This window comes from Taudactylus pleione, unplaced genomic scaffold (assembly GCF_031769625.1).
Source record: "Taudactylus pleione unplaced genomic scaffold, aTauple2 ptg000619l, whole genome shotgun sequence".
Lineage (NCBI taxonomy): Eukaryota > Metazoa > Chordata > Amphibia > Anura > Myobatrachidae > Taudactylus > Taudactylus pleione.
In genome coordinates, this window is record NW_028285021.1 from 4,684,929 (window position 1) to 4,700,617 (window position 15,689).

At 43.8% G+C, this 15,689-nt stretch overlaps 1 protein-coding gene across 1 annotated transcript in view; it reads right to left on the reverse strand.

Moving 5' to 3' along the window:
- LOC148479665 (synaptotagmin-2-like) overlaps positions 1–3,039 on the reverse strand; it is a 52,911-nt gene extending 49,872 nt beyond the window's left edge. The window contains exon 1 of the mRNA XM_088454556.1: positions 2,977–3,039. The gene's annotated coding sequence lies outside the window, so the exon portion shown is untranslated. The remainder of the gene's footprint in view (positions 1–2,976) is intronic.
- Between the last annotated feature and the right edge of the window lie 12,650 nt (positions 3,040–15,689).

Sequence of the window (15,689 nt, forward strand, 5' to 3'; positions counted from 1 at the left end):
GACACGAAAAGCTGCGTGTTTGGAAAACTTTTTTCGCATGTGCAAGCTTTTTGCTCAAAATGCCATATTGTGCAATCCTGTTGTTGAAGTTTTTGCACATGCAAATTCTCCATAGACCAAAACCGGCGAAAGGTAAAAAGTTGTTAAAAATCCCACTTTTTGGTTAAAAATGTCGGACTGATTCATTAAGGATCGCTATTGCGATTGCAGCTCCATAATCACACGCAGGTCTCCTGCGAAAATATGCTAATGATTGCTATTGCAATGCCATCACGCTGCCAGGATAGAGACGCCCACTACCGCTATCTCACATCCGTAATACCTTGCAAACCTCCACAAACATCGGTAACATCGAGTACCATTGTCCCCACACGCAGAATTACAGCAGCCCCTTACTTAAAAATTTCTAACCTCATACTCAAGCTGCGTCTGCAATCGCAATGGCTAATTTCTGCACACCCACGCAATGCGTTTCTCCAACCACCCCCCTCTCACCACCCCCAAACGCTCACTGCCTGTCAATCACTCTGCGATTGCTCTGCATGGTCTACTTGATTGCAGTGTTGGCATCACGTACGCGCACTGTGATGCATGCACAGTACGCAACAATCGGCCAACTGCGAGCGCTGTTGTAGTTGCAATCCTTAATGAATCAGGCCCTTAGTTCAGAACTCTTTGGACATCCCTCCTAATGACAATTAGGCAAAAAGAATATTTTAAATAGCTTAATTTGGCCAATAATGACGTGATTTTTGAAGTGAAAAAATAAAAAGTGGAAAAAGGGTTTTAAAGTAGTGGGACAGGTATATGGGGGTGCTGTATGGATAGGACAGGTATATGGGGGTGCTGTATGGATGGGAAAGGTATATGGGGGTGCTGTATGAATGGGACAGGTATATAGGGGTGCTGTATGGATGGTACAGGTATATGGGGGTGCTGTATGGATGGGACAGGTATATGGGGTGCTGTATGGATGGGACAGGTATATGGGGGTGCTGTATGGATGGGACAGGTGTTTTAAACATTGCAGAGGGAAGTGACCACTGTATTTAAAAAAAAAATAAAAGTGCACTTTTTTTACTTAAAAATATATTTGTACCCATTTTAATGTACCCCTAATTTAACTGTATTATTTATTTTGAAAAAAATATATATATATTTAATTTTTTTATAATTTTTCCACTGTTACAGAAAAATGCATATCATAGCCATTTCACACAACTTAAGAACCTCAAATACCTTTAGTAGAGCCACTAATACACTTCTATATTGATTTCCTATGTCAGGCTTTTTATGGGGTACAGATAGATTTCCCCAAATTCAGCTGTACTTTTCGCAGGGTACTCCATTAACAGTTTTCGTGCGAATGGCGCTGTGCGTGTTTTACAAGAGCATAGTGTGAAAATGGGAGTGCGCATAGACAAAAGACGCAAATAAATCGCACCAAAACTTCACCGATGTTAAGTTTTTGATTTGTCGCCTCTAATTGAATTGCCCCCATTGCCTCTTTCATACATGTTTTCTACTAAATCTGCACATGGATACATAAAAAAAAATTGTTTTTATATGATACCCAATAGAATGGATTAGGATACACTGATAATATAGTAGATGATACTGTAACTTCAATAACTCAGTTGGTAGATAGATAGGTACCATGCATTTTTACCCTTAAACCCAATACTAATTTATGTATGTTGCTTTATGGAATAAATCTTAGACCTATTTATTAAAAAATTTTGGTGTAATTCCACCTCCACTATATTTCAGTATGGGGCTATTTAACAAGGTGGGGGTAATGCCGCAGATATCGGAAATATCTGCTGCAGTCCCACTGTTACCAATTTCTATGGGGACTCTGAAAATGCCCAATATACCAAGCGCTGAATAGCTTAGCTACATCCAACACCCAGAGGCTGCACATGCATCAGGCAAGCCCGGTCCCAACCTGGATGTAATGTCATGGTATTAGCTATCACTTCACTTTCTACTCTTTGTTGGGAAGGGCTTATATCGGTGTCTGTGTCCTGGTAATAGAGTATTCTTCAATTGTCCCTAACAGTAATTTCATATTGTCGCAATATTGCAGGTGTTCATTAATAGGCCCCTTTAGTGGACATCTCCAAACAATAAGTATGTTATCTATCTATCTATCTTTCTATCTATCTGTCTTTCTATGGAAAGCAAGAGACACACTCGCATACATACATACACCCTTTGTACACTTTGCAGTGGAATTTTCACAGCTGGAAACATACTTTAATGTGTAGCAAACTTATAAACCGCCACTTATTGACTGTTGACTCAAGGTGTAATGTGGTTACCAGTTGAACTGGTTAGACTTATGTTTATGACGTTTATAGCAATGTAATAATAAAATAAAACTGTTTAGGTGTAAAATACCCACTGTGATTAAAAAAAAAAAGACTGTATAAAACAAATAACAAAAAAGAACCACATGTTTATATTACTGAATATAGAAAAGTAAAATTGTAAAATAAATACTGTTGTACCAGACTATTTTCTTTGTTATCAATGTTACAGTAAAGTAACACATACAGTATGTAACAGGTACACAAGCCAGCGGTCATACGCATATCGTAAGAGCCCCAATAGATCTTGATTACATCCATACAGCCTGTGAAACTTAGGAAAGTCCATGCTCTGTGTTTGACACGTTAAACATCAAAATCCACAACTGAGCCTTGAAATTCCAGATATCACCGCTGATGGGTATTGGGTGCGCTGTATGGGAAATATTCCTGTATATTTCTAGAGAAGCAGTCACTATGTCCATACTTATACTATTAGAAATTCCTTTAGAATACTAACACATTACTCCTAACAGAAGATTCAGTACAATCCCTTATCACTCTACTTGTAAGTGATAACTGTATATAACACACTAACATACCCTCTTCACCGAGACCCTCATTACATGTATAACATCTAATATATGAACAATAAAAGGCTCACCAGAACCATGCAGTGTCCTTTCCACCAGTACAAGCCTGTTTCCTTGTCACTCCTGTCCCCTCAACCAACTCACACAGAACTGGAAATTCAACTATATTGCAACCTAGAAGGACACCACACCCACGGTCACACAAAGACCATTGCAGTGACAGTGACGCACAGACATTCACACAGATTGCCACAACTAAGAGAGGATATTCCTCAGGTAGAGAAGCTGGCAGCAAATCACAGCATGAGACGGACACGTTAGCCTATTGTGAATAGAGACACAGGTTTCCCATCATTACTAGTATCAGGTACAATTGGAACGTGTGTAGGAGATTCATACAGGCCAATAGGTATTAAAGGACCCAGACTACAAGATGATTTGCTATAACAAGTAAAGATGTGTGTGTGTTTGTTTTATTCATTTTTATGGATAAGGGACCCTCTAGCTGCTTATGTGGTGGCTATTCCTCCCCTTTGTGTGAGGGAGAACAAAAATGTTCATTCATGAATTCTCTGAAATGTATTTTGTTTTAAGATCCTATAGTGTCATCATTTAAAGGAACGTATTTATAATATAAAGTAATATAGTTGTATCAAGTCCGGCTAGGAGGGATGAATAGACAGATTATTTAGTATATAATTTAAATAATTTTAGTTAGTCATCAATAATCACTGTTCTGTCATCTACTAAGTTATACGGACCATACATCTACGGCCCAATAACCCAGTCTGTCGTCGCTGATAAAAAATGCTGATCTGTGTACACCAGTGATTAATCAGTGGATTGGTGACATTCAATATGTTAGAACTCTTGTACCAGTGGTCTCCAACCTGTAGCTCGTAAGCTACCGGTAGCTCGCGGCCGTAATCTGGGTAGCTCTCCTAGCTCCAGCACTGCTCAGTCAACTAGGAGGAAGTGACCTCTGACAAAGCCGAAGGTGGAGCGACGGGGAAGTGCGTCAGGTGATTGCCATAGGGCGACACAATACATGACGAACATCATCTGGACATCACAGGAGTCGACTGCATTTGGAACAAATGACTCCTGTCCAGCCCTGCCAAAAAAGACGCAGCAACCCTGCTTATATCTTTTGCTCCTCTACTGTACTTACCTCCTTGGAGCCGGTAATTAAAAGTAAAATGTGCAACAAATCACTGTATTAATTAAATGCATTGTTGTATTCTATTAAACATTTTTTTCATTAAATGATCTTGCCTGGATGGACACAAATGCCCCTGGATGGACACAGAACAGCTCTGACGAACAATCCCTCCCTGGATGGGACTCAGAAAGGAAATGGCGGCGATCACCGCAGGGAGGGACTTATATACAATCCAAATCCTGAAGAATCTGACAGCGGGAGGATGACGTTTTGCTTTGTTTTGAATTCTGAGTCAGACGGAAAAACCCGAGCCTGACTCGGATCATACTCTGATCCACTATGTTCTCAGAGAACCGGACACGCTCAACTCTACTTAACAGTGCTTGCCGATTCCGGTGACCAAGTGTCCAGCCCCCAGAAGCTGAGCTCCATTGCAGCCACAGTGGGATTAACAGAGCTTGGTCTCCATCCAGCAGACGCTGAGCTCCATTACAGCCACAGCGGGATTTACAGAGCCTGGTGTCCTACAAATGGATAGAGTCATCATGCCCTCACTGTCTGCAGAAAATCAAAGACCCAAGGCTGAGAAGAAGTGCAGCTGCCACATAGAACTGAACAAAATTGGTGGGAGAATCCAATGGAATCCTGGCCCAGTCCTCAGAAATGATTGTGGTGCCATCCATGATTAGAATCATGAGTGTTGAGAGGGTGGATATGAAGAAGCAGCCAGGACCAAGGATGCACAGTCATACCCCCATGATGGCATGATCATGCCCTCTTCTGCAGGTGTTGCAGCATGTACAGAAAGTTACATCGAAGAATGGTCATGCCCTGAGCCAATTGCCCACACCAATAGTATCGTGGTTCAATAGGTTTCCTGGCAGCCCTGCATAGAGTCAGAAATGTAAAACATTGTGTAATGGATTAGGTGGGACTAGATTGCAAGAAAAGAGCAACAAAGATGAATGAATATTATCACCAAACATGAAACATAACATCCTCGTGTGTGTATTCATTGTAATGTTGATGATTATCTAAAATTTTTGCCAGTATGAATAACTTAAAATTATGCTCTTGCAATGTAGGAGGAATACATTTATATAATTCACCTTGAAAAAGACCCGAAGGTGGGTAAAAACGCATTGTTGCAGTGGAGTTGACCCACGTGGCTGTGTGGATGATCCGGCTGAGGGGTGACGCGCTGCCGGCAGTTACTTTACTGGTGTTTACACCATCTGCTCAATAAGAACTGTCCATTGCCGACTCTTTCCAGAAACCGGTAATTGTTTCACTTCTGTCACTTAACGAAACACACCAACACTGAATGGCTTGCATCTGTTTGCACTGTATTTTTAGTGTTTTATATTTCATTATAAAGTATTGCACTATATACTTTTCCCTTTGTTTTGGGTACATACATAGATCTTGGGGAAAGCTACAGTCCTGAGGGGAGTGTCAGAAAAGGAGAATTATTCTACTCCTCTGTGAAGACGGTTGCATTAAGAACGCACCTACTAAAAGGAGGAAGATTACCTACAATTGCCCTTCACAGGGATGTGACTGTTTTATTGTTGTATGTATGTTAGATAAGGTCTTCATTGTTTTTTTCCATTATATGATAATCCTTTACGTTATGTCCCGTCTCCTACATGCATGCACAGTTCTGCCAAATGGCTTCCACTGCTAGAGTGACGGGACAGACCTTAGCCGGCGAGGAGGAGGACCCGCTGAGGACGGGTAAGTATGCAGCTACAGAGGAAGGCAGATTCACAGAGTGGGGGGAGGGCAGATGGGATGACCCAGCATATTCCAGGTCCCTGTACTAGTTATTTAATGAAAAAGGAAATCAATGTTAACCTGCTTATGCTGCTTACAACAATAAATCTAGAGGGGCAGGAATTCTGATAAGACAGGATCTATAGACTATCATGCACTTCAAACTAATGAATGGAAGATATTAGAGATGAGCGGTTCGGTTTTACTCAGTTATGTTAGGATCTCAAAAATTGCATTATATTGGCTATCCTATTCCCCTCGCTGTGCAAAATAGATGCATTTGAAGGTAAAAAGGTTGCACAAAAAGACGCTATGCTCTACCGAGTCGCACGGTGCTCACGAGTAGCGCACAGTGGTAAGATGTATGTGGACATATCTGTATCACGTGTTTTGGATAACCAATTGTATAAATCCAAACTAATCCGAACTTGCGCTAATTAGGCATAAAGAGCCAAGTCAAAACCAAAATACATATGGTATCCTTGATGTGTCCATAATTGGGGGTCTGATTATATACTATATAATATTTATGCACTTAATGCATATTACAAGGTTTTCTTTTGGAACTTTATGATATGTAGTATTATAGCTTATTTGAATACAAAATTAGTTTGTAATTTGTTGGCATCCCAACAAATGGATAAAAATCTCCTCATTGAGGAAATAAGAGCCAGCATAAAGTAGGGGTGACAGTAGGTTGGCATATTGGGTGCCAGTCCTCCACTAGATGCTGTGTTTACTTCCTTATCAGCGGCACTTTACACTGTCATGATGAATTGATTATGTGTTTGTATCTGATGCTTTAATGACCAATATACTTGTAATTGAGGTAATAGGATTGTCAGATCAGGGTGCATATATAATTGGGAGCAAGGTTTTCTTCACAAAAAAATCACGCGGACCTCACGCCCAATTGTGGAATACCGCAGTTATGCGCGCTTATGATACCCGCGGTATTCAATTTAAAAAAAAAAATGCACGCAGAATTCTCAACACTGACAAACCAGTGGGGCAAGAAAAAAAAAAACGAAACGGTCCGTTGGACTCCATGGCTCCTGGTCATCTCCCCTCCATCTTAGTACTTGGGAGGGGGCTGCTGGGAGTTGATGGGTCTGCTGGGAGGCCAGGGAGCTGCTGGGAGATGTAGTTCTCCCTGCAGCTACCTCCGGGGGGGCTCACACACACGCAGGGGTCACACACACACACTCACACATACTTACATACACTGACACAACATACTTACACACCACCGAGGCGCTCAAAAAATCAAAGACCCTGCACTTAATTGAATAGCAAAAATCCTGCACCTGCACCTGCAGGAAAAACCCCGCAGGTGTGGGATGTTTGCTATTCTTGCACCTGATTGAATATGCCCCCATGCGCTTATTTGGCTAATATTAGAATATCCAACCAAATATGGCACAAACAAATATTTGAGATTCCCAGCTAACTCACATCGTAGAGTGTGTACCAGCTTAAGGTGAGTTGTCCCACTCTTGGGGGACCTAAGCAAGGTAGGCCCAGCTAAGCTGAGGTCAGTTCTCCACAGCCAGGTTACAGTAAGGGTGTGCATTCGCCCCATCTTGTATTTAGTGTGTGCCTATACTGTAGATCAGTGTTTCCCAAACTCATTTCTCAGGGAGCACTACCAGTGCATGGTTTCCATTTTTCCTACTTGGTGCACAGGTGTACTCATTACTGCCTGACACATTTTAAAAGATCCACAGGTAGAGCTATTATTTCACTTGTGATTCTGGGCCTGATTCAGAGATGGACACTAAAGGCCCCCATACATCAGAGATGGATAGCCGTGAACCGATTGGAAACGCTGATCCGCCGGTCGGAAATGCCGACCAGCGGACATCGATGTTCCGCGATCCGTCGCAAGGGTCGGTGAAATTCTACATGTTAAATTTCACCGATCTGCCAATCACGATAATTTTTTGATCGTGATCGGAAAATCTGTGAAATCTAACATGTTGGATTTCACGATACGCCGACCTGGCATCTCTGGATCGCCGCAGTGCAGCAATCCATCGCTGATGTATGGGGGCCTTAATGCGATTTTAACGCAGATCGAGCAAATATTTGCCATTGCGCATGCATATAAGCCGCACTGCGCGTGTGTTGCGATCAGATTGCGATTACAGACGCACAGAGGATCCCATCACAAAGTGACTGGCATGTTGTCAGCGATTGGGGGTGAGATGGAAATAGCATAGAACAACAGTACATCCTGAGATGGTGATAGCATAGGAAAACAGTATATCCTGAGATGGCGATAGCATAGGAAAACAGTACATCCTGAGATGGTTATAGCATAGGAAAACAGTACATCCTGAGATGGTGATAGCATAGGAAAACGGTACATCCTGAGATGGTGATAGCATAGGACGGCAGTACATCCTGAGATGGCGATAGCATAGGACAACAGTACATCCTGAGATGGTGATAGCATAGGACAACAGTACATCCTGAGATGGTGATAGCATAGGACAACAGTACATCCTGAGATGGTGATAGCATAGGACGGCAGTACATCCTGAGATGGTGATAGCATAGAACGGCAGTACACCCTGAGATGGTTATAGCATAGAACGGCAGTACACCCTGAGATGGTGATAACATAGGACAATAGTACATCCTGAGATGGTGATAGCATAGGAAAACAGTACACCCTGAGATAGTGATAGCATAGAACGGCAGTACACCCAGAGATGGTGATAGCATAGAACGGCAGTACACCCTGAGATGGTGATAGCATAGGACGGCAGTACACCCTGAGATGGTGATAACATAGGACAATAGTACATCCTGAGATGGTGATAGCATAGAACGGCAGTACACCCTGAGATGGTAATAACATAGGACAATAGTACATCCTGAGATGGTGATAGCATAAGGACTGCAGGACACTCTAAGATGATGATAGCATAGGATGGCAGTACATCCTGAGATGGTGATAGCATAGGACAACAGTGCGTCCTGAGATGGCGATAGCATAGGGCATCAATACATCCTGAGATGGTGATTGCATAGGGCATCAATACATCCTGAGATGGCGATAGCATAGGACAACAATACATCCTGAGATGGCGATAGCATAGGACAACAATACATCCTGAGATGGTGATTGCATAGGGCATCAATACATCCTGAGATGGTGATAGCATAGGACAACAGTACACCCTGAGATGGTGATAGCATAGAAAGGCAGTACACCCTGAGATGGTGATAGCATAGAACGTCAGTACACCCTGAGATGGTGATACGGTAGCATAGAACGGCAGTACACCCTGAGATGGTGATAGCATAGAACGGCAGTACACCCTGAGATGGTGATAACATAGGGTGGCAGTACACCCCGAGATGGTGATAGCATAGAACGGCAGTATATCCTGAGATGGTGATAGCATAGGATGGCAGTACATCCTGAGATGGTGATAGCATAGAACGGCAGTAAACCCTGAGATGGTGATAGCATAGGACGGCAGTACACCCTGAGATGGTGATAGCATAGAACGGCAGTACATCCTGAGATGGTGATAGCATAGGATGACAGTACATCCTGAGATGGTGATAACATAGGACAATAGTACATCCTGAGATGGTGATAGCATAGGACGGCAGTACACCCTGAGATGATGATAGCATAGGATGGCAGTACATCCTGAGATGGTGATAGCATAGGACGGCAGTACATCCTGAGATGGTGATAGCATAGGATGGCAGTACACCCTGAGATGGTGATAGCATAGGTTGGCAGTACACCCTGAGATGGTGATAGCATAGGACGGCAGTACATCCTGAGATGGTGATAGCATAGGACGGCAGTACATCCTGAGATGGTGATAGCATAGGATGGCAGTACATCCTGAGATGGTGATAGCATAGGACGGCAGTACACCCTGAGATGGTGATAGCATAGGTTGGCAGTACACCCTGAGATGGTGATAGCATAGGACGGCAGTACATCCTGAGATGGTGATAGCATAGGATGACAGTACATCCTGAGATGGTGATAACATAGGACAATAGTACATCCTGAGATGGTGATAGCATAGGACGGCAGTACACCCTGAGATGATGATAGCATAGGATGGCAGTACATCCTGAGATGGTGATAGCATAGGACGGCAGTACATCCTGAGATGGTGATAGCATAGGATGGCAGTACACCCTGAGATGGTGATAGCATAGGTTGGCAGTACACCCTGAGATGGTGATAGCATAGGACGGCAGTACATCCTGAGATGGTGATAGCATAGGACGGCAGTACACCCTGAGATGATGATAGCATAGGATGGCAGTACATCCTGAGATGGTGATAGCATAGGACGGCAGTACATCCTGAGATGGTGATAGCATAGGATGGCAGTACACCCTGAGATGGTGATAGCATAGGTTGGCAGTACACCCTGAGATGGTGATAGCATAGAACGTCAGTACACCCTGAGATGGTGATACGGTAGCATAGAACGGCAGTACACCCTGAGATGGTGATAGCATAGAACGGCAGTACACCCTGAGATGGTGATAACATAGGGTGGCAGTACACCCCGAGATGGTGATAGCATAGAACGGCAGTATATCCTGAGATGGTGATAGCATAGGATGGCAGTACATCCTGAGATGGTGATAGCATAGAACGGCAGTAAACCCTGAGATGGTGATAGCATAGGACGGCAGTACACCCTGAGATGGTGATAGCATAGAACGGCAGTACATCCTGAGATGGTGATAGCATAGGATGACAGTACATCCTGAGATGGTGATAACATAGGACAATAGTACATCCTGAGATGGTGATAGCATAGGACGGCAGTACACCCTGAGATGATGATAGCATAGGATGGCAGTACATCCTGAGATGGTGATAGCATAGGACGGCAGTACATCCTGAGATGGTGATAGCATAGGATGGCAGTACACTACATCCTGAGATGGTGATAGCATAGGACGGCAGTACATCCTGAGATGATGATAGCATAGGATGGCAGTACATCCTGAGATGGTGATTGCATAGGACGGCAGTACACCCTGAGATGGTGATAGCATAGGTTGGCAGTACACCCTGAGATGGTGATAGCATAGGACGGCAGTACATCCTGAGATGGTGATAGCATAGGATGACAGTACATCCTGAGATGGTGATAACATAGGACAATAGTACATCCTGAGATGGTGATAGCATAGGACGGCAGTACACCCTGAGATGATGATAGCATAGGATGGCAGTACATCCTGAGATGGTGATAGCATAGGACGGCAGTACATCCTGAGATGGTGATAGCATAGGATGGCAGTACACCCTGAGATGGTGATAGCATAGGTTGGCAGTACACCCTGAGATGGTGATAGCATAGGACGGCAGTACATCCTGAGATGGTGATAGCATAGGACGGCAGTACACCCTGAGATGATGATAGCATAGGATGGCAGTACATCCTGAGATGGTGATAGCATAGGACGGCAGTACATCCTGAGATGGTGATAGCATAGGATGGCAGTACACCCTGAGATGGTGATAGCATAGGTTGGCAGTACACCCTGAGATGGTGATAGCATAGGACGGCAGTACATCCTGAGATGGTGATAGCATAGGACGGCAGTACATCCTGAGATGATGATAGCATAGGATGGCAGTACATCCTGAGATGGTGATAGCATAGGACGGCAGTACACCCTGAGATGGTGATAGCATAGGTTGGCAGTACACCCTGAGATGGTGATAGCATAGGACGGCAGTACATCCTGAGATGGTGATAGCATAGGATGGCAGTACATCCTGAGATGGTGATAGCATAGGTTGGCAGTACACCCTGAGATGGTGATAGCATAGGACGGTAGTACACCCTGAGATGGTGATAGCATAGGACGGCAGTACACCCTGAGATGGTGATAGCATAGGACGGCAGTATGGGTAAATCCACTTTCTTTCTTAAGTAAGTTATTTTGAGTTGGGAAGCTATTGCAGATTAACATCTGCTTTGGCCAACACTTGTGATACCAGGCAATGGCCAATACATCCTGCAGGGATTTATAAATATGGAGAATCTCTAAATCTGTAAAAAAGAAAAAACGTCTTTCTATTGGATTTAGGAATTGGATTTTCTCCCTTTGATAAATAGGGCGCTTGGAAAGGTGCTGACAGTTATGCAGTCATTGGGCTTATCTGGGGAAACAAGCTATTCTTGTGTTGTCACTGGATGATGAAAGAACCCCCATTCTAGCTATTGTCTACTAGAAGGTGCTAGATAAATAAGTAGAATCTGATTGGTTGCTATGTTATACATCTCCACTTCTAAAAACCAGCACTTTAGTAAATATACCCCTAAGATAGAAATACCAAAACAGTTTTGTGGTGGTACCAGTATGGTGTCCCCATGCACTGGGTGAGGCACAGGTAAGTTTTAATGAGACATTTCGCCATTTCATAAATACACTCCTAGAAATATTTTTTGTTTGAACAGAGCAAGAACAGAATGATTTTGTTGATGGACTTTGGGGTATCCAATACTCGTAATGTGCTGTAAGCTCTTAAGTCCGGGTTTACTATTCCAATATATTTCTCTGATTACTGTCCAGTGATCAGAAGCACAACGTAAAAAAAGCACAACGTAAAGGGAATATTGTAACTTGCAGTCAGAATTTACCTAGTAAGACCAAACCCTTACTGTATATTTGAACAGCTCAGTATGGTATAAAAATAGTAAAGGAGCGTTCATTTACTTTCCGAACCACCAAAGGATTTTTCTCTTTCAACAATTATGTTTTCAGTATGATTGGCAAGTTTGTATGTAGAAAGTTGTTAATCATTACCATAACCCGGGTACTATGGATGTGGCTTTGTGTAAAACTGGAATCTGTTCACCTTTATGTTATATTCTATTTCGTTCAGACTTCATGTTTTATAGAGACTTTTGGGCCGCATGTAGCAGCGTCTATTGGAGGCCGCCCGTCTGTGTGCAAATGGCATATAGACTCCTTCCTTGGTGTACATCTGTGCAGCCAAATGTGCAAGGACTGAGACGCCCACTTACAGAGCCCGGGGACGCAGTAATACCGATTGGTGCATCCTTATACTACACCATCGGTCGCACCATCAGCCTCATGGCAGGGGCAGTTTCTCCAGCTGACCATGGCCTACTATGTCTGCGGCTGTGTATCTGTGAACGCAGCCACTTGCATTGATACACCTGTGACACTGCCATCACACGCCCTCTGAATGGACCTTAATGCATTTCTAGCCACCTCCCAGTCACCGCACAGGACCACCCATCACTTTTCTACAACATTCCTGGTGCCGCCTGTCCTGATCCCAACAGCACCTTTGTGCGTACACTCTGTATGATGCATGTGCCGTAGGTCGCTCAACTATGTGAACACCGCCATTGCGTACGGCCCTGAATCATGCCCTCTTGGGTGCTTATGTTCAGTGCTGTATAAGGTTTTTCGTGGGATGGGCCAGAGAAGTTTGCATTGTCAGCAGCGGTGATAACTTAGACGCCCCTTTCTAGTGGGAGCTAAGATTACATTGGAAGAAAAAAATGCAATGATCAGAAATTCTACTCACTTCAAAAGTTGCTTAAAATGTTTTTCTTTCTAATACATTTTTGTGATGTTTGGGTGCGGGTTGTTTCCTGTTGGGTGAAATGAATCTCAAAGGCTCAATTGGCTGAATCTGGGGGATCTCTGTTTATGTGAGAATATAATATTTCTTTTTATTTTGAATCTAGGGATCACCAATTGCATGATCCATGTAATAATTATGATTCATTTGGATCTGGGGATCTTCATTTATAAGATCCATGGAATTATTATTAATTTGAATCTAGAGATCTTAATTTTTATGACCTATGTAATAATTATTAATTTGGATCTGATTTTATGTTGCCCTGTAGAATAACTGCTCCCCGACTCATGCCACACGTACTGTACTGTGACGCCATACACTGTTAGTAATCGTCTGAATCAGTTGGCAGCTTACACCGTTGTACTTTGTAGGCCAACAATTTCATGATATTCCACTACTGGAAAACAATTCCAAAACTACACCAAACCCAGTGAAAAACAGGTCATCCCCATACACACAGTTTCATTCCTAAATGTAGAAGTGATGTTATTCTGATAATCTCATTACCTGCCCTCGTGCTAAATCTGGCAGTTACTCACCCTCCACAGAGGAAATCTCCTTTGCTGGACAAAGTGACTGTATTTCCCTTCAAATCCCCTTTCATCCCTATCACACAGCTACTGTACTGTTTATGTAATCTGTAGTTGGTCCTATACTGGAGAAGAATCAAACTATTTTGGGGCTGATGCAGAGTTGAATTTATACCACTTTCTCTCTGCACATGTTTAGAGTATGAGTGCACACACGTGTGAGAATGCATCCCAAATATATTTACACGTAAGACAAAAGAGGCAAAACGGGCGTGTAAAGAGGCATTCCTACAAAGGCAAAGCTCAGTATCGGCATGTTCACACAACAACAGCCCAGGCAGAGCAGCAGGTAAGTGTATAGACACCTGTTAGGAGGCACATGTTCACACAGATGCACGCAGTGCCGATGTTATTGAAGTTAGGTGATTATCTGCTACTGCGCATGAGCTGAAAATTGTAATGTGTTACACAGAATGTACATTGCATATGGGATCGCTGACATTAGGAACGGAGAGGCAACACCACGGCTTTCCTGGGTGGTGACTGGGAGGTGGCCTGAAGTGAATGCAAAAAAAAGACAGTCATGTGCATGTTATGGGAAGTGCTGCAATCATGTCAGTGAAAACGGCTGCGCTCTCAGACACGCAGCCACAGAGGCCATGTTTAGCCAGAGTTCATAAGGAGACACTGCAACAGCCATGATGGAGTTCAGAAGGAGACACTGCGCCTGCCATGATGGAGTTCAGAAGGAGACACTGCGCCTGTCATGATGGAGTTCAGAAGGAGACACTGTGCCTGCCATGATGGAGTTCAGAAGGAGACACTGCGTCTGTCATGATGGAGTTCAGAAGGAGACACTGCGCCTGTCATGATGGAGTTCAGAAGGAGACACTGCGCCTGTCATGATGGAGTTCAGAAGGAGACACTGCGCCTGCCATGATGGAGTTCAGAAGGAGACACTGTGTCTGTCATGATGGAGTTCAGAAGGAGACACTGTGCCTGTCATGATGGAGTTCAGAAGGACACGCTGCGTCTGCCATGATGGAGTTTAGAAGGAGTCACTGTGCCTACCATGATGGAGTTCAGAAGGAGACACTAGTCTGCCATGATGGAGTTCAAAAGGAGACATTGCGCCTGCCATGATGGAGTTCAGAAGGAGATACTTCGCCTGCCATGATGGAGTTCAAAAGGAGACACTGCATCTGCCATGATGGAGTTCAGAAGGAGACACTGTGCCTACCATGATGGAGTTCAAAAGGAGACACTGCATCTGCAATGATGGAGTTCAGAAGGACACACTGCGTCTGCCATGATGGAGTTTAGAAGGAGACACTGCGCCTGCCATGATGGAGTTCAGAAGGAGATACTGCGCCTGCCATGATGGAGTTCAGAAGGAGACACTGCGCCTGCCATGATGGAGTTCAGAAGGAGACACTAGTCTGCCATGATGGAGTTCAGACATACTTGCCTATGCCTACTGGCCAGGAGACTTCCGAAAATCGAGTAGCGCTCCCGGCCACCCGTAAGAGAAGGTAAGTCTCCTGGACACTACCCGTGGAAAATCCCACCCCACTGCAGCCGCCACTTACTAAGTTACAGGGGGCCGATGATGTGATGAACTCTGAATCGCGTCATTGGGGCCCCACTCCTGCTTACAGTACCGGTAATCTCAACATTGTA